The sequence below is a fragment of the Danio rerio genome, chromosome 20 (genome assembly GCF_052040795.2).
Source record: "Danio rerio strain M-AB ecotype USA chromosome 20, GRCz13ab, whole genome shotgun sequence".
Lineage (NCBI taxonomy): Eukaryota > Metazoa > Chordata > Actinopteri > Cypriniformes > Danionidae > Danio > Danio rerio.
This window is the reverse complement of record NC_141040.1, coordinates 13,275,341-13,299,790: the sequence shown is the minus strand read 5'-3', so window position 1 is coordinate 13,299,790 and position 24,450 is coordinate 13,275,341. Positions and strand designations below refer to the sequence as shown.

Genomic DNA, 24,450 nt, shown 5'->3' with positions numbered 1-24,450 from the left:
GCATTACTGTGATTTGACCTCTCTGCTGGCTGAGATAAGCTCATTTTCAACGTCCAATTCAGAAAGTGATAAAACCTGATCCAGCTATAAAATGCATCATTCTTTTTTGTTTTAGACAAAATTTCATGCACTGTTAAACATGTTTAAGCAAGTTGCAAGTGAAAATCTATGTCTCTGACTGAGTTTGCATTACTGTGATTTGACCTCTCTGCTGGCTGAGATAAGCTCATTTTCAACGTCCAATTCAGAATGTAATAAAACCTGATCCAGCTATAAAATGCATCATTCTTTTTTGTTTTAGACAACATTTCATGCACTGTTAAACATGTTAAAGCAAGTTGCAAGTGAAAATCTATGTCTCTGACTGAGTTTGCATTACTGTGATTTGACCTCTCTGCTGGCTGAGATAAGCTCATTTTCAACGTCCAATTCAGAATGTAATAAAACCAGATCCAGCCATAAAATGCATCATTCTTTTTTGTTTTAGACAACATTTCATGCACTGTTAAACATGTTAAAGCAAGTTGCAAGTGAAAATCTATGTCTCTGACTGAGTTTGCATTACTGTGATTTGACCTCTCTGCTGGCTGAGATAAGCTCATTTTCAACGTCCAATTCAGAATGTAATAAAACCAGATCCAGCCATAAAATGCATCATTCTTTTTTGTTTTATACAACATTTCATGCACTGTTAAACATGTTAAAGCAAGTTGCAAGTGAAAATCTATGTCTCTGACTGAGTTTGCATTACTGTGATTTGACCTCTCTGCTGGCTGAGATAAGCTCATTTTCAACGTCCATTTCAGAAAGTGATAAAAACAGATCCAGCCATAAAATGCATCATTCTTTTTTAAATTAGACAACATTTCATGCACTGTTAAACATGTTAAAGCAAGTTGCAAGTGAAAATCTATGTCTCTGACTAAGTTTGCATTACTGTGATTTGACCTCTCTGCTGGCTGAGATAAGCTCATTTTCAACGTCCAATTCAGAATGTAATAAAACCTGATCCAGCTATAAAATGCATCATTCTTTTTTGTTTTAGACAACATTTCATGCACTGTTAAACATGTTAAAGCAAGTTGCAAGTGAAAATCTATGTCTCAGACTGAGTTTGCATTACTGTGATTTGACCTCTCTGCTGGCTGAGATAAGCTCATTTTTAACGTCCAATTCAGAATGTAATAAAACCAGATCCAGCCATAAAATGCATCATTCTTTTTTGTTTTAGACAACATTTCATGTACTGTTAAACATGTTAAAGCAAGTTGCAAGTGAAAATCTATGTCTCTGACTGAGTTTGCATTACTGTGATTTGACCTCTCTGCTGGCTGAGATAAGCTCATTTTCAACGTCCAATTCAGAAAGTGATAAAAACAGATCCAGCTATAAAATGCATCATTCTTTTTTGTTTTAGTTAACATTTCATGCACTGTTAAACATGTTAAAGCAAGTTGTAAGTGAAAATCTATGTCTCTGACTGAGTTTGCATTACTGTGATTTGACCTCTCTGCTGGCTGAGATAAGCTCATTTTCAACGTCCAATTCAGAATGTAATAAAACCAGATCCAGCCATAAAATGCATCCTTCTTTTTTGTTTTAGACAACATTTCATGCACTGTTAAACATGTTAAAGCAAGTTGCAAGTGAAAATCTATGTCTCTGACTGAGTTTGCATTACTGTGATTTGACCTCTCTGCTGGCTGAGATAAGCTCATTTTCAACGTCCAATTCAGAATGTAATAAAACCAGATCCAGCCATAAAATGCATCATTCTTTTTTGTTTTAGACAACATTTCATGTACTGTTAAACATGTTAAAGCAAGTTGCAAGTGAAAATCTATGTCTCTGACTGAGTTTGCATTACTGTGATTTGACCTCTCTGCTGGCTGAGATAAGCTCATTTTCAACGTCCAATTCAGAATGTAATAAAACCTGATCCAGCTATAAAATGCATCATTCTTTTTTGTTTTAGACAACATTTCATGCACTGTCAAACATGTTAAAGCAAGTTGCAAGTGAAAATCTATGTCTCTGATTGAGTTTGCATTACTGTGATTTGACCTCTCTGCTGGCTGAGATAAGCTCATTTTCAACATCCATTTCAGAAAGTGATAAAAACAGATCCAGCCATAAAATGCATCATTCTTTTTTAATTTAGACAACATTTCATGCACTGTTAAACATGTTAAAGCAAGTTGCAAGTGAAAATCTATGTCTCTGACTAAGTTTGCATTACTGTGATTTGACCTCTCTGCTGGCTGAGATAAGCTCATTTTCAACGTCCAATTCAGAATGTAATAAAACCTGATCCAGCTATAAAATGCATCATTCTTTTTTGTTTTAGACAACATTTCATGCACTGTTAAACATGTTAAAGCAAGTTGCAAGTGAAAATCTATGTCTCTGACTGAGTTTGCATTACTGTGATTTGACCTCTCTGCTGGCTGAGATAAGCTCATTTTCAAAGTCCATTTCAGAAAGTGATAAAAACAGATCCAGCCATAAAATGCATCATTGTTTTTTGTTTTAGACAACATTTCATGCACTGTTAAACATATTAAAGCAAGTTGCAAGTGAAAATCTATGTCTCTGACTGAGTTTGCATTACTGTGATTTGACCTCTCTGCTGGCTGAGATAAGCTCATTTTCAATGTCCAATTCAGAATGTAATAAAACCTGATCCAGCTATAAAATGCATCATTCTTTTTTGTTTTAGACAACATTTCATGCACTGTTAAACATGTTAAAGCAAGTTGCAAGTGAAAATCTATGTCTCTGACTGAGTTTGCATTACTGTGATTTGACCTCTCTGCTGGCTGAGATAAGCTCATTTTCAACGTCCAATTCAGAAAGTGATAAAACCTGATCCAGCTATAAAATGCATCATTCTTTTTTGTTTTAGACAACATTTCATGCACTGTTAAACATGTTAAAGCAAGTTGCAAGTGAAAATCTATGTCTCTGACTGAGTTTGCATTACTGTGATTTGACCTCTCTGCTGGCTGAGATAAGCTCATTTTCAACGTCCAATTCAGAATGTAATAAAACCTGATCCAGCTATAAAATGCATCATTCTTTTTTGTTTTAGACAACATTTCATGCACTGTTAAACATGTTAAAGCAAGTTGCAAGTGAAAATCTATGTCTCTGACTGAGTTTGCATTACTGTGATTTGACCTCTCTGCTGGCTGAGATAAGCACATTTTCAACGTCCAATTCAGAATGTAATAAAACCTGATCCAGCTATAAAATGCATCATTCTTTTTTGTTTTAGACAACATTTCATGCACTGTTAAACATGTTAAAGCAAGTTGCAAGTGAAAATCTATGTCTCTGACTGAGTTTGCATTACTGTGATTTGACCTCTCTGCTGGCTGAGATAAGCTCATTTTCAACGTCCAATTCAGAAAGTGATAAAAACAGATCCAGCCATAAAATGCATCATTCTTTTTTGTTTTAGACAACATTTCATGCACTGTTAAACATGTTAAAGCAAGTTGCAAGTGAAAATCTATGTCTCTGACTGAGTTTGCATTACTGTGATTTGACCTCTCTGCTGGCTGAGATAAGCTCATTTTCAACGTCCAATTCAGAAAGTGATAAAAACAGATCCAGCCATAAAATGCATCATTCTTTTTTGTTTTAGACAACATTTCATGCACTGTTAAACATGTTAAAGCAAGTTGCAAGTGAAAATCTATGTCTCTGACTGAGTTTGCATTACTGTGATTTGACCTCTCTGCTGGCTGAGATAAGCTCATTTTCAACGTCCAATTCAGAATGTAATAAAACCAGATCCAGCCATAAAATGCATCATTCTTTTTTGTTTTAGACAACATTTCATGCACTGTTAAACATGTTAAAGCAAGTTGCAAGTGAAAATCTATGTCTCTGACTGAGTTTGCATTACTGTGATTTGACCTCTCTGTTGGCTGAGATAAGCTCATTTTCAACGTCCATTTCAGAAAGTGATAAAAACAGATCCAGCCATAAAATGCATCATTCTTTTTTAGTTTAGACAACATTTCATGCACTGTTAAACATGTTAAAGCAAGTTGCAAGTGAAAATCTATGTCTCTGACTAAGTTTGCATTACTGTGATTTGACCTCTCTGCTGGCTGAGATAAGCTCATTTTCAACGTCCAATTCAGAATGTAATAAAACCTGATCCAGCTATAAAATGCATCATTCTTTTTTGTTTTAGACAACATTTCATGCACTGTTAAACATGTTAAAGCAAGTTGCAAGTGAAAATCTATGTCTCTGACTGAGTTTGCATTACTGTGATTTGACCTCTCTGCTGGCTGAGATAAGCTCATTTTCAACGTCCAATTCAGAAAGTGATAAAAACAGATCCAGCTATAAAATGCATCATTCTTTTTTGTTTTAGACAACATTTCATGCACTGTTAAACATGTTAAAGCAAGTTGCAAGTGAAAATCTATGTCTCTGACTGAGTTTGCATTACTGTGATTTGACCTCTCTGCTGGCTGAGATAAGCTCATTTTCAACGTCCAATTCAGAATGTAATAAAACCTGATCCAGCCATAAAATGCATCATTCTTTTTTGTTTTAGACAACATTTCATGCACTGTTAAACATGTTAAAGCAAGTTGCAAGTGAAAATCTATGTCTCTGACTGAGTTTGCATTACTGTGATTTGACCTCTCTGCTGGCTGAGATAAGCTCATTTTCAACGTCCAATTCAGAATGTAATAAAACCAGATCCAGCCATAAAATGCATCATTCTTTTTTGTTTTAGACAACATTTCATGCACTGTTAAACATGTTAAAGCAAGTTGCAAGTGAAAATCTATGTCTCTGACTAAGTTTGCATTACTGTGATTTGACCTCTCTGCTGGCTGAGATAAGCTCATTTTCAACGTCCAATTCAGAATGTAATAAAACCTGATCCAGCTATAAAATGCATCATTCTTTTTTGTTTTAGACAACATTTCATGCACTGTTAAACATGTTAAAGCAAGTTGCAAGTGAAAATCTATGTCTCTGACTGAGTTTGCATTACTGTGATTTGACCTCTCTGCTGGCTGAGATAAGCTCATTTTCAACGTCCATTTCAGAAAGTGATAAAAACAGATCCAGCCATAAAATGCATCATTCTTTTTTGTTTTAGACAACATTTCATGCACTGTTAAACATGTTAAAGCAAGTTGCAAGTGAAAATCTATGTCTCTGACTGAGTTTGCATTACTGTGATTTGACCTCTCTGCTGGCTGAGATAAGCTCATTTTCAACGTCCAATTCAGAATGTAATAAAACCTGATCCAGCTATAAAATGCATCATTCTTTTTTGTTTTAGACAACATTTCATGCACTGTTAAACATGTTAAAGCAAGTTGCAAGTGAAAATCTATGTCTCTGACTGAGTTTGCATTACTGTGATTTGACCTCTCTGCTGGCTGAGATAAGCTTATTTTCAACGTCCAATTCAGAAAGTGATAAAAACAGATCCAGCTATAAAATGCATCATTCTTTTTTGTTTTAGACAACATTTCATGCACTGTTAAACATGTTAAAGCAAGTTGCAAGTGAAAATCTATGTCTCTGACTAAGTTTGCATTACTGTGATTTGACCTCTCTGCTGGCTGAGATAAGCTCATTTTCAACGTCCAATTCAGAATGTAATAAAACCTGATCCAGCTATAAAATGCATCATTCTTTTTTGTTTTAGACAACATTTCATGCACTGTTAAACATGTTAAAGCAAGTTGCAAGTGAAAATCTATGTCTCTGACTGAGTTTGCATTACTGTGATTTGACCTCTCTGCTGGCTGAGATAAGCTCATTTTCAACGTCCAATTCAGAATGTAATAAAACCAGATCCAGCCATAAAATGCATCATTCTTTTTTGTTTTAGACAACATTTCATGCACTGTTAAACATGTTAAAGCAAGTTGCAAGTGAAAATCTATGTCTCTGACTGAGTTTGCATTACTGTGATTTGACCTCTCTGCTGGCTGAGATAAGCTCATTTTCAACGTCCAATTCAGAATGTAATAAAACCAGATCCAGCCATAAAATGCATCATTCTTTTTTGTTTTAGACAACATTTCATGCACTGTTAAACATGTTAAAGCAAGTTGCAAGTGAAAATCTATGTCTCTGACTGAGTTTGCATTACTGTGATTTGACCTCTCTGCTGGCTGAGATAAGCTCATTTTCAACGTCCAATTCAGAAAGTGATAAAAATTGATCCAGACATAAAATGCATCATTCTTTTTTGTTTTAGACAACATTTCATGCACTGTTAAACATGTTAAAGCAAGTTGCAAGTGAAAATCTATGTCTCTGACTGAGTTTGCATTACTGTGATTTGACCTCTCTGCTGGCTGAGATAAGCTCATTTTCAACGTCCAATTCAGAATGTAATAAAACCTGATCCAGCTATAAAATGCATCATTCTTTTTTGTTTTAGACAACATTTCATGCACTGTTAAACATGTTAAAGCAAGTTGTAAGTGAAAATCTATGTCTCTGACTAAGTTTGCATTACTGTGATTTGACCTCTCTGCTGGCTGAGATAAGCTCATTTTCAACGTCCAATTCAGAATGTAATAAAACCTGATCCAGCTATAAAATGCATCATTCTTTTTTGTTTTAGACAACATTTCATGCACTGTTAAACATGTTAAAGCAAGTTGCAAGTGAAAATCTATGTCTCTGACTGAGTTTGCATTACTGTGATTTGACCTCTCTGCTGGCTGAGATAAGCTCATTTTCAACGTCCAATTCAGAAAGTGATAAAAACAGATCCAGCTATAAAATGCATCATTCTTTTTTGTTTTAGACAACATTTCATGCACTGTTAAACATGTTAAAGCAAGTTGCAAGTGAAAATCTATGTCTCTGACTGAGTTTGCATTACTGTGATTTGACCTCTCTGCTGGCTGAGATAAGCTCATTTTCAACGTCCAATTCAGAATGTAATAAAACCTGATCCAGCCATAAAATGCATCATTCTTTTTTGTTTTAGACAACATTTCATGCACTGTTAAACATGTTAAAGCAAGTTGCAAGTGAAAATCTATGTCTCTGACTGAGTTTGCATTACTGTGATTTGACCTCTCTGCTGGCTGAGATAAGCTCATTTTCAACGTCCAATTCAGAATGTAATAAAACCAGATCCAGCCATAAAATGCATCATTCTTTTTTGTTTTAGACAACATTTCATGCACTGTTAAACATGTTAAAGCAAGTTGCAAGTGAAAATCTATGTCTCTGACTAAGTTTGCATTACTGTGATTTGACCTCTCTGCTGGCTGAGATAAGCTCATTTTCAACGTCCAATTCAGAATTTAATAAAACCTGATCCAGCTATAAAATGCATCATTCTTTTTTGTTTTAGACAACATTTCATGCACTGTTAAACATGTTAAAGCAAGTTGCAAGTGAAAATCTATGTCTCTGACTGAGTTTGCATTACTGTGATTTGACCTCTCTGCTGGCTGAGATAAGCTCATTTTCAACGTCCATTTCAGAAAGTGATAAAAACAGATCCAGCCATAAAATGCATCATTCTTTTTTGTTTTAGACAACATTTCATGCACTGTTAAACATGTTAAAGCAAGTTGCAAGTGAAAATCTATGTCTCTGACTGAGTTTGCATTACTGTGATTTGACCTCTCTGCTGGCTGAGATAAGCTCATTTTCAACGTCCAATTCAGAATGTAATAAAACCTGATCCAGCTATAAAATGCATCATTCTTTTTTGTTTTAGACAACATTTCATGCACTGTTAAACATGTTAAAGCAAGTTGCAAGTGAAAATCTATGTCTCTGACTGAGTTTGCATTACTGTGATTTGACCTCTCTGCTGGCTGAGATAAGCTCATTTTCAACGTCCAATTCAGAAAGTGATAAAAACAGATCCAGCTATAAAATGCATCATTCTTTTTTGTTTTAGACAACATTTCATGCACTGTTAAACATGTTAAAGCAAGTTGCAAGTGAAAATCTATGTCTCTGACTGAGTTTGCATTACTGTGATTTGACCTCTCTGCTGGCTGAGATAAGCTCATTTTCAACGTCCAATTCAGAATGTAATAAAACCTGATCCAGCCATAAAATGCATCATTCTTTTTTGTTTTAGACAACATTTCATGCACTGTTAAACATGTTAAAGCAAGTTGCAAGTGAAAATCTATGTCTCTGACTGAGTTTGCATTACTGTGATTTGACCTCTCTGCTGGCTGAGATAAGCTCATTTTCAACGTCCAATTCAGAATGTAATAAAACCAGATCCAGCCATAAAATGCATCATTCTTTTTTGTTTTAGACAACATTTCATGCACTGTTAAACATGTTAAAGCAAGTTGCAAGTGAAAATCTATGTCTCTGACTAAGTTTGCATTACTGTGATTTGACCTCTCTGCTGGCTGAGATAAGCTCATTTTCAACGTCCAATTCAGAATGTAATAAAACCTGATCCAGCTATAAAATGCATCATTCTTTTTTGTTTTAGACAACATTTCATGCACTGTTAAACATGTTAAAGCAAGTTGCAAGTGAAAATCTATGTCTCTGACTGAGTTTGCATTACTGTGATTTGACCTCTCTGCTGGCTGAGATAAGCTCATTTTCAACGTCCATTTCAGAAAGTGATAAAAACAGATCCAGCCATAAAATGCATCATTCTTTTTTGTTTTAGACAACATTTCATGCACTGTTAAACATGTTAAAGCAAGTTGCAAGTGAAAATCTATGTCTCTGACTGAGTTTGCATTACTGTGATTTGACCTCTCTGCTGGCTGAGATAAGCTCATTTTCAACGTCCAATTCAGAATGTAATAAAACCTGATCCAGCTATAAAATGCATCATTCTTTTTTGTTTTAGACAACATTTCATGCACTGTTAAACATGTTAAAGCAAGTTGCAAGTGAAAATCTATGTCTCTGACTGAGTTTGCATTACTGTGATTTGACCTCTCTGCTGGCTGAGATAAGCTCATTTTCAACGTCCAATTCAGAAAGTGATAAAAACAGATCCAGCTATAAAATGCATCATTCTTTTTTGTTTTAGACAACATTTCATGCACTGTTAAACATGTTAAAGCAAGTTGCAAGTGAAAATCTATGTCTCTGACTGAGTTTGCATTACTGTGATTTGACCTCTGCTGGCTGAGATAAGCTCATTTTCAACGTCCAATTCAGAATGTAATAAAACCTGATCCAGCTATAAAATGCATCATTCTTTTTTGTTTTAGACAACATTTCATGCACTGTTAAACATGTTAAAGCAAGTTGCAAGTGAAAATCTATGTCTCTGACTGAGTTTGCATTACTGTGATTTGACCTCTCTGCTGGCTGAGATAAGCTCATTTTCAACGTCCAATTCAGAATGTAATAAAACCAGATCCAGCCATAAAATGCATCATTCTTTTTTGTTTTAGACAACATTTCATGCACTGTTAAACATGTTAAAGCAAGTTGCAAGTGAAAATCTATGTCTCTGACTGAGTTTGCATTACTGTGATTTGACCTCTCTGCTGGCTGAGATAAGCTCATTTTCAACGTCCAATTCAGAATGTAATAAAACCAGATCCAGCCATAAAATGCATCATTCTTTTTTGTTTTAGACAACATTTCATGCACTGTTAAACATGTTAAAGCAAGTTGCAAGTGAAAATCTATGTCTCTGACTGAGTTTGCATTACTGTGATTTGACCTCTCTGCTGGCTGAGATAAGCTCATTTTCAACGTCCAATTCAGAATGTAATAAAACCTGATCCAGCTATTAAATGCATCAATCTTTTTTGTTTTAGACAACATTTCATGCACTGTTAAACATGTTAAAGCAAGTTGCAAGTGAAAATCTATGTCTCAGACTGAGTTTGCATTACTGTGATTTGACCTCTCTGCTGGCTGAGATAAGCTCATTTTCAACGTCCAATTCAGAATGTAATAAAACCAGATCCAGCCATAAAATGCATCATTCTTTTTTGTTTTAGACAACATTTCATGCACTGTTAAACATGTTAAAGCAAGTTGCAAGTGAAAATCTATGTCTCTGACTGAGTTTGCATTACTGTGATTTGACCTCTCTGCTGGCTGAGATAAGCTCATTTTCAACGTCCAATTCAGAATGTAATAAAATCTGATCCAGCCATAAAATGCATCATTCTTTTTTGTTTTAGACAACATTTCATGCACTGTTAAACATGTTAAAGCAAGTTGCAAGTGAAAATCTATGTCTCTGACTGAGTTTGCATTACTGTGATTTGACCTCTCTGCTGGCTGAGATAAGCTCATTTTCAACGTCCAATTCAGAATGTAATAAAACCAGATCCAGCCATAAAATGCATCATTCTTTTTTGTTTTAGACAACATTTCATGCACTGTTAAACATGTTAAAGCAAGTTGCAAGTGAAAATCTATGTCTCTGACTAAGTTTGCATTACTGTGATTTGACCTCTCTGCTGGCTGAGATAAGCTCATTTTCAACGTCCAATTCAGAATGTAATAAAACCTGATCCAGCTATAAAATGCATCATTCTTTTTTGTTTTAGACAACATTTCATGCACTGTTAAACATGTTAAAGCAAGTTGCAAGTGAAAATCTATGTCTCTGACTGAGTTTGCATTACTGTGATTTGACCTCTCTGCTGGCTGAGATAAGCTCATTTTCAACGTCCATTTCAGAAAGTGATAAAAACAGATCCAGCCATAAAATGCATCATTCTTTTTTGTTTTAGACAACATTTCATGCACTGTTAAACATGTTAAAGCAAGTTGCAAGTGAAAATCTATGTCTCTGACTGAGTTTGCATTACTGTGATTTGACCTCTCTGCTGGCTGAGATAAGCTCATTTTCAACGTCCAATTCAGAATGTAATAAAACCTGATCCAGCTATAAAATGCATCATTCTTTTTTGTTTTAGACAACATTTCATGCACTGTTAAACATGTTAAAGCAAGTTGCAAGTGAAAATCTATGTCTCTGACTGAGTTTGCATTACTGTGATTTGACCTCTCTGCTGGCTGAGATAAGCTCATTTTCAACGTCCAATTCAGAAAGTGATAAAAACAGATCCAGCTATAAAATGCATCATTCTTTTTTGTTTTAGACAACATTTCATGCACTGTTAAACATGTTAAAGCAAGTTGCAAGTGAAAATCTATGTCTCTGACTGAGTTTGCATTACTGTGATTTGACCTCTGCTGGCTGAGATAAGCTCATTTTCAACGTCCAATTCAGAATGTAATAAAACCTGATCCAGCTATAAAATGCATCATTCTTTTTTGTTTTAGACAACATTTCATGCACTGTTAAACATGTTAAAGCAAGTTGCAAGTGAAAATCTATGTCTCTGACTGAGTTTGCATTACTGTGATTTGACCTCTCTGCTGGCTGAGATAAGCTCATTTTCAACGTCCAATTCAGAATGTAATAAAACCAGATCCAGCCATAAAATGCATCATTCTTTTTTGTTTTAGACAACATTTCATGCACTGTTAAACATGTTAAAGCAAGTTGCAAGTGAAAATCTATGTCTCTGACTGAGTTTGCATTACTGTGATTTGACCTCTCTGCTGGCTGAGATAAGCTCATTTTCAACGTCCAATTCAGAATGTAATAAAACCAGATCCAGCCATAAAATGCATCATTCTTTTTTGTTTTAGACAACATTTCATGCACTGTTAAACATGTTAAAGCAAGTTGCAAGTGAAAATCTATGTCTCTGACTGAGTTTGCATTACTGTGATTTGACCTCTCTGCTGGCTGAGATAAGCTCATTTTCAACGTCCAATTCAGAATGTAATAAAACCAGATCCAGCCATAAAATGCATAATTCTTTTTTGTTTTAGACAACATTTCATGCACTGTTAAACATGTTAAAGCAAGTTGCAAGTGAAAATCTATGTCTCTGACTGAGTTTGCATTACTGTGATTTGACCTCTCTGCTGGCTGAGATAAGCTCATTTTCAACGTCCAATTCAGAATGTAATAAAACCTGATCCAGCTATTAAATGCATCAATCTTTTTTGTTTTAGACAACATTTCATGCACTGTTAAACATGTTAAAGCAAGTTGCAAGTGAAAATCTATGTCTCAGACTGAGTTTGCATTACTGTGATTTGACCTCTCTGCTGGCTGAGATAAGCTCATTTTCAACGTCCAATTCAGAATGTAATAAAACCAGATCCAGCCATAAAATGCATCATTCTTTTTTGTTTTAGACAACATTTCATGCACTGTTAAACATGTTAAAGCAAGTTGCAAGTGAAAATCTATGTCTCTGACTGAGTTTGCATTACTGTGATTTGACCTCTCTGCTGGCTGAGATAAGCTCATTTTCAACGTCCAATTCAGAATGTAATAAAACCTGATCCAGCTATAAAATGCATCATTCTTTTTTGTTTTAGACAACATTTCATGCACTGTTAAACATGTTAAAGCAAGTTGCAAGTGAAAATCTATGTCTCTGACTGAGTTTGCATTACTGTGATTTAACCTCTCTGCTGGCTGAGATAAGCTCATTTTCAACGTCCAATTCAGAATGTAATAAAACCTGATCCAGCTATAAAATGCATCATTCTTTTTTGTTTTAGACAACATTTCATGCACTGTTAAACATGTTAAAGCAAGTTGTAAGTGAAAATCTATGTCTCTGACTGAGTTTGCATTACTGTGATTTGACCTCTCTGCTGGCTGAGATAAGCTCATTTTCAACGTCCAATTCAGAATGTAATAAAACCAGATCCAGCCATAAAATGCATCATTCTTTTTTGTTTTAGACAACATTTCATGCACTGTTAAACATGTGAAAGCAAGTTGCAAGTGAAAATCTATGTCTCTGACTGAGTTTGCATTACTGTGATTTGACCTTTCTGCTGGCTGAGATAAGCTCATTTTCAACGTCCAATTCAGAATGTAATAAAACCAGATCCAGCCATAAAATGCATCATTCTTTTTTGTTTTAGACAACATTTCATGTACTGTTAAACATGTTAAAGCAAGTTGCAAGTGAAAATCTATGTCTCTGACTGAGTTTGCATTACTGTGATTTGACCTCTCTGCTGGCTGAGATAAGCTCATTTTCAACGTCCAATTCAGAATGTAATAAAACCTGATCCAGCTATTAAATGCATCAATCTTTTTTGTTTTAGACAACATTTCATGCACTGTTAAACATGTTAAAGCAAGTTGCAAGTGAAAATCTATGTCTCAGACTGAGTTTGCATTACTGTGATTTGACCTCTCTGCTGGCTGAGATAAGCTCATTTTCAACGTCCAATTCAGAATGTAATAAAACCAGATCCAGCCATAAAATGCATCATTCTTTTTTGTTTTAGACAACATTTCATGCACTGTTAAACATGTTAAAGCAAGTTGCAAGTGAAAATCTATGTCTCTGACTGAGTTTGCATTACTGTGATTTGACCTCTCTGCTGGCTGAGATAAGCTCATTTTCAACGTCCAATTCAGAATGTAATAAAACCTGATCCAGCTATAAAATGCATCATTCTTTTTTGTTTTAGACAACATTTCATGCACTGTTAAACATGTTAAAGCAAGTTGCAAGTGAAAATCTATGTCTCTGACTGAGTTTGCATTACTGTGATTTGACCTCTCTGCTGGCTGAGATAAGCTCATTTTCAACGTCCATTTCAGAAAGTGATAAAAACAGATCCAGCCATAAAATGCATCATTCTTTTTTGTTTTAGACAACATTTCATGCACTGTTAAACATGTTAAAGCAAGTTGCAAGTGAAAATCTATGTCTCTGACTGAGTTTGCATTACTGTGATTTGACCTCTCTGCTGGCTGAGATAAGCTCATTTTCAACGTCCAATTCAGAATGTAATAAAACCTGATCCAGCTATAAAATGCATCATTCTTTTTTGTTTTAGACAACATTTCATGCACTGTTAAACATGTTAAAGCAAGTTGCAAGTGAAAATCTATGTCTCTGACTGAGTTTGCATTACTGTGATTTGACCTCTCTGCTGGCTGAGATAAGCTCATTTTCAACGTCCAATTCAGAAAGTGATAAAAATTGATCCAGACATAAAATGCATCATTCTTTTTTGTTTTAGACAACATTTCATGCACTGTTAAACATGTTAAAGCAAGTTGCAAGTGAAAATCTATGTCTCTGACTGAGTTTGCATTACTGTGATTTAACCTCTCTGCTGGCTGAGATAAGCTCATTTTCAACGTCCAATTCAGAATGTAATAAAACCTGATCCAGCTATAAAATGCATCATTCTTTTTTAATTTAGACAACATTTCATGCACTGTTAAACATGTTAAAGCAAGTTGTAAGTGAAAATCTATGTCTCTGACTAAGTTTGCATTACTGTGATTTGACCTCTCTGCTGGCTGAGATAAGCTCATTTTCAACGTCCAATTCAGAATGTAATAAAACCTGATCCAGCTATAAAATGCATCATTCTTTTTTGTTTTAGACAACATTTCATGCACTGTTAAACATGTTAAAGCAAGTTGCAAGTGAAAATCTATGTCTCTGACTGAGTTTGCATTACTGTGATTTGACCTCTCTGCTGGCTGAGATAAGCTCATTTTCAACGTCCATTTCAGAAAGTGATAAAAACAGATCCAGCCATAAAATGCATCATTCTTTTTTGTTTTAGACAACATTTCATGCACTGTTAAACATGTTAAAGCAAGTTGCAAGTGAAAATCTATGTCTCTGACTGAGTTTGCATTACTGTGATTTGACCTCTCTGCTGGCTGAGATAAGCTCATTTTCAACGTCCAATTCAGAATGTAATAAAACCTGATCCAGCTATAAAATGCATCATTCTTTTTTGTTTTAGACAACATTTCATGCACTGTTAAACATGTTAAAGCAAGTTGCAAGTGAAAATCTATGTCTCTGACTGAGTTTGCATTACTGTGATTTGACCTCTCTGCTGGCTGAGATAAGCTCATTTTCAACGTCCAATTCAGAAAGTGATAAAACCTGATCCAGCTATAAAATGCATCATTCTTTTTTGTTTTAGACAACATTTCATGCACTGTTAAACATGTTAAAGCAAGTTGCAAGTGAAAATCTATGTCTCTGACTGAGTTTGCATTACTGTGATTTGACCTCTCTGCTAGCTGAGATAAGCTCATTTTCAACGTCCAATTCAGAATGTAATAAAACCTGATCCAGCTATAAAATGCATCATTCTTTTTTGTTTTAGACAACATTTCATGCACTGTTAAACATGTTAAAGCAAGTTGCAAGTGAAAATCTATGTCTCTGACTGAGTTTGCATTACTGTGATTTGATCTCTCTGCTGGCTGAGATAAGCTCATTTTCAACGTCCAATTCAGAAAGTGATAAAACCTGATCCAGCTATAAAATGCATCATTCTTTTTTGTTTTAGACAACATTTCATGCACTGTTAAACATGTTAAAGCAAGTTGCAAGTGAAAATCTATGTCTCTGACTGAGTTTGCATTACTGTGATTTGACCTCTCTGCTGGCTGAGATAAGCTCATTTTCAACGTCCAATTCAGAATGTAATAAAACCAGATCCAGCCATAAAATGCATCATTCTTTTTTGTTTTAGACAACATTTCATGCACTGTTAAACATGTTAAAGCAAGTTGCAAGTGAAAATCTATGTCTCTGACTGAGTTTGCATTACTGTGATTTGACCTCTCTGCTGGCTGAGATAAGCTCATTTTCAACGTCCAATTCAGAATGTAATAAAACCTGATCCAGCTATAAAATGCATCATTCTTTTTTGTTTTAGACAACATTTCATGCACTGTTAAACATGTTAAAGCAAGTTGCAAGTGAAAATCTATGTCTCTGACTGAGTTTGCATTACTGTGATTTGACCTCTCTGCTGGCTGAGATAAGCTCATTTTCAACGTCCAATTCAGAATGTAATAAAACCTGATCCAGCTATAAAATGCATCAATCTTTTTTGTTTTAGACAACATTTCATGCACTGTTAAACATGTTAAAGCAAGTTGCAAGTGAAAATCTATGTCTCAGACTGAGTTTGCATTACTGTGATTTGACCTCTCTGCTGGCTGAGATAAGCTCATTTTCAACGTCCAATTCAGAATGTAATAAAACCAGATCCAGCCATAAAATGCATCATTCTTTTTTGTTTTAGACAACATTTCATGCACTGTTAAACATGTTAAAGCAAGTTGCAAGTGAAAATCTATGTCTCTGACTGAGTTTGCATTACTGTGATTTGACCTCTCTGCTGGCTGAGATAAGCTCATTTTCAACGTCCAATTCAAAATGTAATAAAACCTGATCCAGCTATTAAATGCATCAATCTTTTTTGTTTTAGACAACATTTCATGCACTGTTAAACATGTTAAAGCAAGTTGCAAGTGAAAATCTATGTCTCAGACTGAGTTTGCATTACTGTGATTTGACCTCTCTGCTGGCTGAGATAAGCTCATTTTCAACGTCCAATTCAGAATGTAATAAAACCAGATCCAGCCATAAAATGCATCATTCTTTTTTGTTTTAGACAACATTTCATGCACTGTTAAACATGTTAAAGCAAGTTGCAAGTGAAAATCTATGTCTCTGACTGAGTTTGCATTACTGTGATTTGACCTCTCTGCTGGCTGAGATAAGCTCATTTTCAACGTCCAATTCAGAATGTAATAAAACCTGATCCAGCTATAAAATGCATCATTCTTTTTTGTTTTAGACAACATTTCATGCACTGTTAAACATGTTAAAGCAAGTTGCAAGTGAAAATCTATGTCTCTGACTGAGTTTGCATTACTGTGATTTAACCTCTCTGCTGGCTGAGATAAGCTCATTTTCAACGTCCAATTCAGAATGTAATAAAACCTGATCCAGCTATAAAATGCATCATTCTTTTTTGTTTTAGACAACATTTCATGCACTGTTAAACATGTTAAAGCAAGTTGTAAGTGAAAATCTATGTCTCTGACTGAGTTTGCATTACTGTGATTTGACCTCTCTGCTGGCTGAGATAAGCTCATTTTCAACGTCCAATTCAGAATGTAATAAAACCAGATCCAGCCATAAAATGCATCATTCTTTTTTGTTTTAGACAACATTTCATGCACTGTTAAACATGTGAAAGCAAGTTGCAAGTGAAAATCTATGTCTCTGACTGAGTTTGCATTACTGTGATTTGACCTTTCTGCTGGCTGAGATAAGCTCATTTTCAACGTCCAATTCAGAATGTAATAAAACCAGATCCAGCCATAAAATGCATCATTCTTTTTTGTTTTAGACATTTCATGTACTGTTAAACATGTTAAAGCAAGTTGCAAGTGAAAATCTATGTCTCTGACTGAGTTTGCATTACTGTGATTTGATCTCTCTGCTGGCTGAGATAAGCTCATTTTCAACGTCCAATTCAGAAAGTGATAAAACCTGATCCAGCTATAAAATGCATCATTCTTTTTTGTTTTAGACAACATTTCATGCACTGTTAAACCTGTTAAAGCAAGTTGCAAGTGAAAATCTATGTCTCTGACTGAGTTTGCATTACTGTGATTTGACCTCTCTGCTGGCTGAGATAAGCTCATTTTCAACGTCCAATTCAGAATGTAATAAAACCAGATCCAGCCATAAAATGCATCATTCTTTTTTGTTTTAGACAACATTTCATGCACTGTTAAACATGTTAAAGCAAGTTGCAAGTGAAAATCTATGTCTCTGACTGAGTTTGCATTACTGTGATTTGACCTCTCTGCTGGCTGAGATAAGCTCATTTTCAACGTCCAATTCAGAATGTAATAAAACCTGATCCAGCTATAAAATGCATCATTCTTTTTTGTTTTAGACAACATTTCATGCACTGTTAAACATGTTAAAGCAAGTTGCAAGTGAAAATCTATGTCTCTGACTGAGTTTGCATTACTGTGATTTGACCTCTCTGCTGGCTGAGATAAGCTCATTTTCAACGTCCAATTCAGAATGTAATAAAACCTGATCCAGCTATAAAATGCATCAATCTTTTTTGTTTTAGACAACATTTCATGCACTGTTAAACATGTTAAAGCAAGTTGCAAGTGAAAATCTATGTCTCAGACTGAGTTTGCATTACTGTGATTTGACCTCTCTGCTGGCTGAGATAAGCTCATTTTCAACGTCCAATTCAGAATGTAATAAAACCAGATCCAGCCATAAAATGCATCATTCTTTTTTGTTTTAGACAACATTTCATGCACTGTTAAACATGTTAAAGCAAGTTGCAAGTGAAAATCTATGTCTCTGACTGAGTTTGCATTACTGTGATTTGACCTCTCTGCTGGCTGAGATAAGCTCATTTTCAACGTCCAATTCAAAATGTAATAAAACCTGATCCAGCTATTAAATGCATCAATCTTTTTTGTTTTAGACAACATTTCATGCACTGTTAAACATGTTAAAGCAAGTTGCAAGTGAAAATCTATGTCTCAGACTGAGTTTGCATTACTGTGATTTGACCTCTCTGCTGGCTGAGATAAGCTCATTTTCAACGTCCAATTCAGAATGTAATAAAACCAGATCCAGCCATAAAATGCATCATTCTTTTTTGTTTTAGACAACATTTCATGCACTGTTAAACATGTTAAAGCAAGTTGCAAGTGAAAATCTATGTCTCTGACTGAGTTTGCATTACTGTGATTTGACCTCTCTGCTGGCTGAGATAAGCTCATTTTCAACGTCCAATTCAGAATGTAATAAAACCTGATCCAGCTATAAAATGCATCATTCTTTTTTGTTTTAGACAACATTTCATGCACTGTTAAACATGTTAAAGCAAGTTGCAAGTGAAAATCTATGTCTCTGACTGAGTTTGCATTACTGTGATTTGACCTCTCTGCTGGCTGAGATAAGCTCATTTTCAACGTCCAATTCAGAATGTAATAAAACCTGATCCAGCTATAAAATGCATCATTCTTTTTTGTTTTAGACAACATTTCATGCACTGTTAAACATGTTAAAGCAAGTTGCAAGTGAAAATCTATGTCTCTGACTGAGTTTGCATTACTGTGATTTGACCTCTCTGCTGGCTGAGATAAGCTCATTTTCAACGTCCAATTCAGAATGTAATAAAACCAGATCCAGCCATAAAATGCATCATTCTTTTTTGTTTTAGACAACATTTCATGCACTGTTAAACATGTTAAAGCAAGTTGCAAGTGAAAATCTATGTCTCTGACTGAGTTTGCATTACTGTGATTTGACCTCTCTGCTGGCTGAGATAAGCTCATTTTCAACGTCCAATTCAGAATGTAATAAAACCAGATCCAGCCATAAAATGCATCATTCTTTTTTGTTTTAGACAACATTTCATGCACTGTTAAACATGTTAAAGCAAGTTGTAAGTGAAAATCTATGTCTCTGACTGAGTTTGCATTACTGTGATTTGACCTCTCTGCTGGCTGATAAGCTCATTTTCAACGTCCAATTCAGAATGTAATAAAACCAGATCCAGCCATAAAATGCATCATTCTTTTTTGTTTTAGACAACATTTCATGCACTGTTAAACATGTTAAAGCAAGTTGCAAGTGAAAATCTATGTCTCTGACTGAGTTTGCATTACTGTGATTTGACCTCTCTGCTGGCTGAGATAAGCTCATTTTCAACGTCCAATTCAGAATGTAATAAAACCAGATCCAGCCATAAAATGCATCATTCTTTTTTGTTTTAGACAACATTTCATGTACTGTTAAACATGTTAAAGCAAGTTGCAAGTGAAAATCTATGTCTCTGACTGAGTTTGCATTACTGTGATTTGACCTCTCTGCTGGCTGAGATAAGCTCTTTTTCAACGTCCAATTCAGAATGTAATAAAACCTGATCCAGCTATAAAATGCATCATTCTTTTTTGTTTTAGACAACATTTCATGCACTGTTAAACATGTTAAAGCAAGTTGTAAGTGAAAATCTATGTCTCTGACTGAGTTTGCATTACTGTGATTTGACCTCTCTGCTGACTGAGATAAGCTCATTTTCAACGTCCAATTCAGAATGTAATAAAACCAGATCCAGCCATAAAATGCATCATTCTTTTTTGTTTTAGACAACATTTCATGCACTGTTAAACATGTTAAAGCAAGTTGCAAGTGAAAATCTATGTCTCTGACTGAGTTTGCATTACTGTGATTTGACCTCTCTGCTGGCTGAGATAAGCTCATTTTCAACGTCCAATTCAGAAAGTGATAAAAACAGATCCAGCCATAAAATGCATCATTCTTTTTTGTTTTAGACAACATTTCATGCACTGTTAAACATGTTAAAGCAAGTTGCAAGTGAAAATCTATGTCTCTGACTGAGTTTGCATTACTGTGATTTGACCTCTCTGCTGGCTGAGATAAGCTCATTTTCAACGTCCAATTCAGAATGTAATAAAACCAGATCCAGCCATAAAATGCATCATTCTTTTTTGTTTTAGACAACATTTCATGCACTGTTAAACATGTTAAAGCAAGTTGCAAGTGAAAATCTATGTCTCTGACTGAGTTTGCATTACTGTTATTTGACCTCTCTGCTGGCTGAGATAAGTTCATTTTCAACGTCCAATTCAGAAAGTGATAAAAACAGATCCAGCCATAAAATGCATCATTCTTTTTGTTTTAGACAACATTTCATGCACTGTTAAACATGTTAAAGCAAGTTGCAAGTGAAAATCTATGTCTCTGACTGAGTTTGCATTACTGTGATTTGACCTCTCTGCTGGCTGAGATAAGCTCATTTTCAACGTCCAATTCAGAATGTAATAAAACCAGATCCAGCTATAAATTGCATCATTCTTTTTTGTTTTAGACAACATTTCATGCACTGTTAAACATGTTAAAGCAAGTTGCAAGTGAAAATCTATGTCTCTGACTGAGTTTGCATTACTGTGATTTGACCTCTCTGCTGGCTGAGATAAGCTCATTTTCAACGTCCAATTCAGAATGTAATAAAACCTGATCCAGCTATAAAATGCATCATTCTTTTTTGTTTTAGACAACATTTCATGCTCTGTTAAACATGTTAAAGCAAGTTGCAAGTGAAAATCTATGTCTCTGACTGAGTTTGCATTACTGTGATTTGACCTCTCTGCTGGCTGAGATAAGCTCATTTTCAACGTCCAATTCAGAAAGTGATAAAACCTGATCCAGCTATAAAATGCATCATTCTTTTTTGTTTTAGACAACATTTCATGCACTGTTAAACATGTTAAAGCAAGTTGCAAGTGAAAATCTATGTCTCAGACTGAGTTTGCATTACTGTGATTTGACCTCTCTGCTGGCTGAGATAAGCTCATTTTCAACGTCCAATTCAGAATGTAATAAAACCAAATCCAGCCATAAAATGCATCATTCTTTTTTGTTTTAGACAACATTTCATGCACTGTTAAACATGTTAAAGCAAGTTGCAAGTGAAAATCTATGTCTCTGACTGAGTTTGCATTACTGTGATTTGACCTCTCTGCTGGCTGAGATAAGCTCATTTTCAACGTCCAATTCAGAATGTAATAAAACCTGATCCAGCTATAAAATGCATCATTCTTTTTTGTTTTAGACAACATTTCATGCACTGTTAAACATGTTAAAGCAAGTTGCAAGTGAAAATCTATGTCTCTGACTGAGTTTGCATTACTGTGATTTGACCTCTCTGCTGGCTGAGATAAGCTCATTTTCAACGTCCAATTCAGAATGTAATAAAACCTGATCCAGCTATAAAATGCATCATTCTTTTTTGTTTTAGACAACATTTCATGCACTGTTAAACATGTTAAAGCAAGTTGCAAGTGAAAATCTATGTCTCTGACTGAGTTTGCATTACTGTGATTTGACCTCTCTGCTGGCTGAGATAAGCTCATTTTCAACGTCCAATTCAGAATGTAATAAAACCAGATCCAGCCATAAAATGCATCATTATTTTTTGTTTTAGACAACATTTCATGCACTGTTAAACATGTTAAAGCAAGTTGCAAGTGAAAATCTATGTCTCTGACTGAGTTTGCATTACTGTGATTTGACCTCTCTGCTGGCTGAGATAAGCTCATTTTCAACGTCCAATTCAGAATGTAATAAAACCAGATCCAGCCATAAAATGCATCATTCTTTTTTGTTTTAGACAACATTTCATGCACTGTTAAACATGTTAAAGCAAGTTGTAAGTGAAAATCTATGTCTCTGACTGAGTTTGCATTACTGTGATTTGACCTCTCTGCTGGCTGATAAGCTCATTTTCAACGTCCAATTCAGAATGTAATAAAACCAGATCCAGCCATAAAATGCATCATTCTTTTTTGTTTTAGACAACATTTCATGCACTGTTAAACATGTTAAAGCAAGTTGCAAGTGAAAATCTATGTCTCTGACTGAGTTTGCATTACTGTGATTTGACCTCTCTGCTGGCTGAGATAAGCTCATTTTCAACGTCCAATTCAGAATGTAATAAAACCAGATCCAGCCATAAAATGCATCATTCTTTTTTGTTTTAGACAACATTTCATGTACTGTTAAACATGTTAAAGCAAGTTGCAAGTGAAAATCTATGTCTCTGACTGAGTTTGCATTACTGTGATTTGACCTCTCTGCTGGCTGAGATAAGCTCATTTTCAACGTCCAATTCAGAATGTAATAAAACCTGATCCAGCTATAAAATGCATCATTCTTTTTTGTTTTAGACAACATTTCATGCACTGTTAAACATGTTAAAGCAAGTTGCAAGTGAAAATCTATGTCTCTGACTGAGTTTGCATTACTGTGATTTGACCTCTCTGCTGGCTGAGATAAGCTCATTTTCAACGTCCAATTCAGAATGTAATAAAACCAGATCCAGCCATAAAATGCATCATTCTTTTTTGTTTTAGACAACATTTCATGCACTGTTAAACATGTTAAAGCAAGTTGCAAGTGAAAATCTATGTCTCTGACTGAGTTTGCATTACTGTTATTTGACCTCTCTGCTGGCTGAGATAAGCTCATTTTCAACGTCCAATTCAGAAAGTGATAAAAACAGATCCAGCCATAAAATGCATCATTCTTTTTGTTTTAGACAACATTTCATGCACTGTTAAACATGTTAAAGCAAGTTGCAAGTGAAAATCTATGTCTCTGACTGAGTTTGCATTACTGTGATTTGACCTCTCTGCTGGCTGAGATAAGCTCATTTTCAACGTCCAATTCAGAATGTAATAAAACCAGATCCAGCCATAAAATGCATCATTCTTTTTTGTTTTAGACAACATTTCATGCACTGTTAAACATGTTAAAGCAAGTTGCAAGTGAAAATCTATGTCTCTGACTGAGTTTGCATTACTGTGATTTGACCTCTCTGCTGGCTGAGATAAGCTCATTTTCAACGTCCAATTCAGAATGTAATAAAACCTGATCCAGCTATAAAATGCATCATTCTTTTTTGTTTTAGACAACATTTCATGCACTGTTAAACATGTTAAAGCAAGTTGCAAGTGAAAATCTATGTCTCTGACTGAGTTTGCATTACTGTGATTTGACCTCTCTGCTGGCTGAGATAAGCTCATTTTCAACGTCCAATTCAGAATGTAATAAAACCAGATCCAGCCATAAAATGCATCATTCTTTTTTGTTTTAGACAACATTTCATGCACTGTTAAACATGTTAAAGCAAGTTGCAAGTGAAAATCTATGTCTCTGACTGAGTTTGCATTACTGTGATTTGACCTCTCTGCTGGGCTGAGATAAGCTCATTTTCAACGTCCAATTCAGAATGTAATAAAACCAGATCCAGCCATAAAATGCATCATTCTTTTTTGTTTTAGACAACATTTCATGCACTGTTAAACATGTTAAAGCAAGTTGCAAGTGAAAATCTATGTCTCTGACTGAGTTTGCATTACTGTGATTTGACCTCTCTGCTGGCTGAGATAAGTTCATTTTCAACGTCCAATTCAGAAAGTGATAAAACAGATCCAGCCATAAAATGCATCATTCTTTTTTGTTTTAGACAACAATTAATGCACTGTTAAACATGTTAAAGCAAGTTGCAAGTGAAAATCTATGTCTCTGACTGAGTTTGCATTACTGTGATTTGACCTCTCTGCTGGCTGAGATAAGCTCATTTTCAACGTCCAATTCAGAATGTAATAAAACCTGATCCAGCTATAAAATGCATCATTCTTTTTGTTTTAGACAACATTTCATGCACTGTTAAACATGTTAAAGCAAGTTGCAAGTGAAAATCTATGTCTCTGACTAAGTTTGCATTACTGTGATTTGACCTCTCTGCTGGCTGAGATAAGCTCATTTTCAACGTCCAATTCAGAATGTAATAAAACCTGATCCAGCTATAAAATGCATCATTCTTTTTTGTTTTAGACAACATTTCATGCACTGTTAAACATGTTAAAGCAAGTAGCAAGTGAAAATCTATGTCTCTGACTGAGTTTGCATTACTGTGATTTGACCTCTCTGCTGGCTGAGATAAGCTCATTTTCAACGTCCAATTCAGAATGTAATAAACCCAGATCCAGCCATAAAATGCATC

At 35.0% G+C, this 24,450-nt stretch overlaps 2 long non-coding RNA genes across 2 annotated transcripts; one reads left to right on the top strand and one right to left on the bottom strand.

Annotated features, from left to right (window-relative positions):
* The first annotated feature begins 11,641 nt into the window (after positions 1-11,641).
* LOC147832148 (uncharacterized) lies at positions 11,642-15,416 on the top strand. The gene is made up of 3 exons (XR_015518213.1): positions 11,642-13,081; positions 13,451-14,569; positions 14,753-15,416. It is a non-coding gene; the product is annotated as an uncharacterized LOC147832148 (long non-coding RNA).
* On the bottom strand, positions 12,200-21,606 carry LOC147839110 (uncharacterized). The gene is made up of 3 exons (XR_015518211.2): positions 20,644-21,606; positions 16,812-17,297; positions 12,200-13,091 (listed from the first exon to the last, which is right to left on the bottom strand). It is a non-coding gene; the product is annotated as an uncharacterized LOC147839110 (long non-coding RNA).
* Between the last annotated feature and the right edge of the window lie 2,844 nt (positions 21,607-24,450).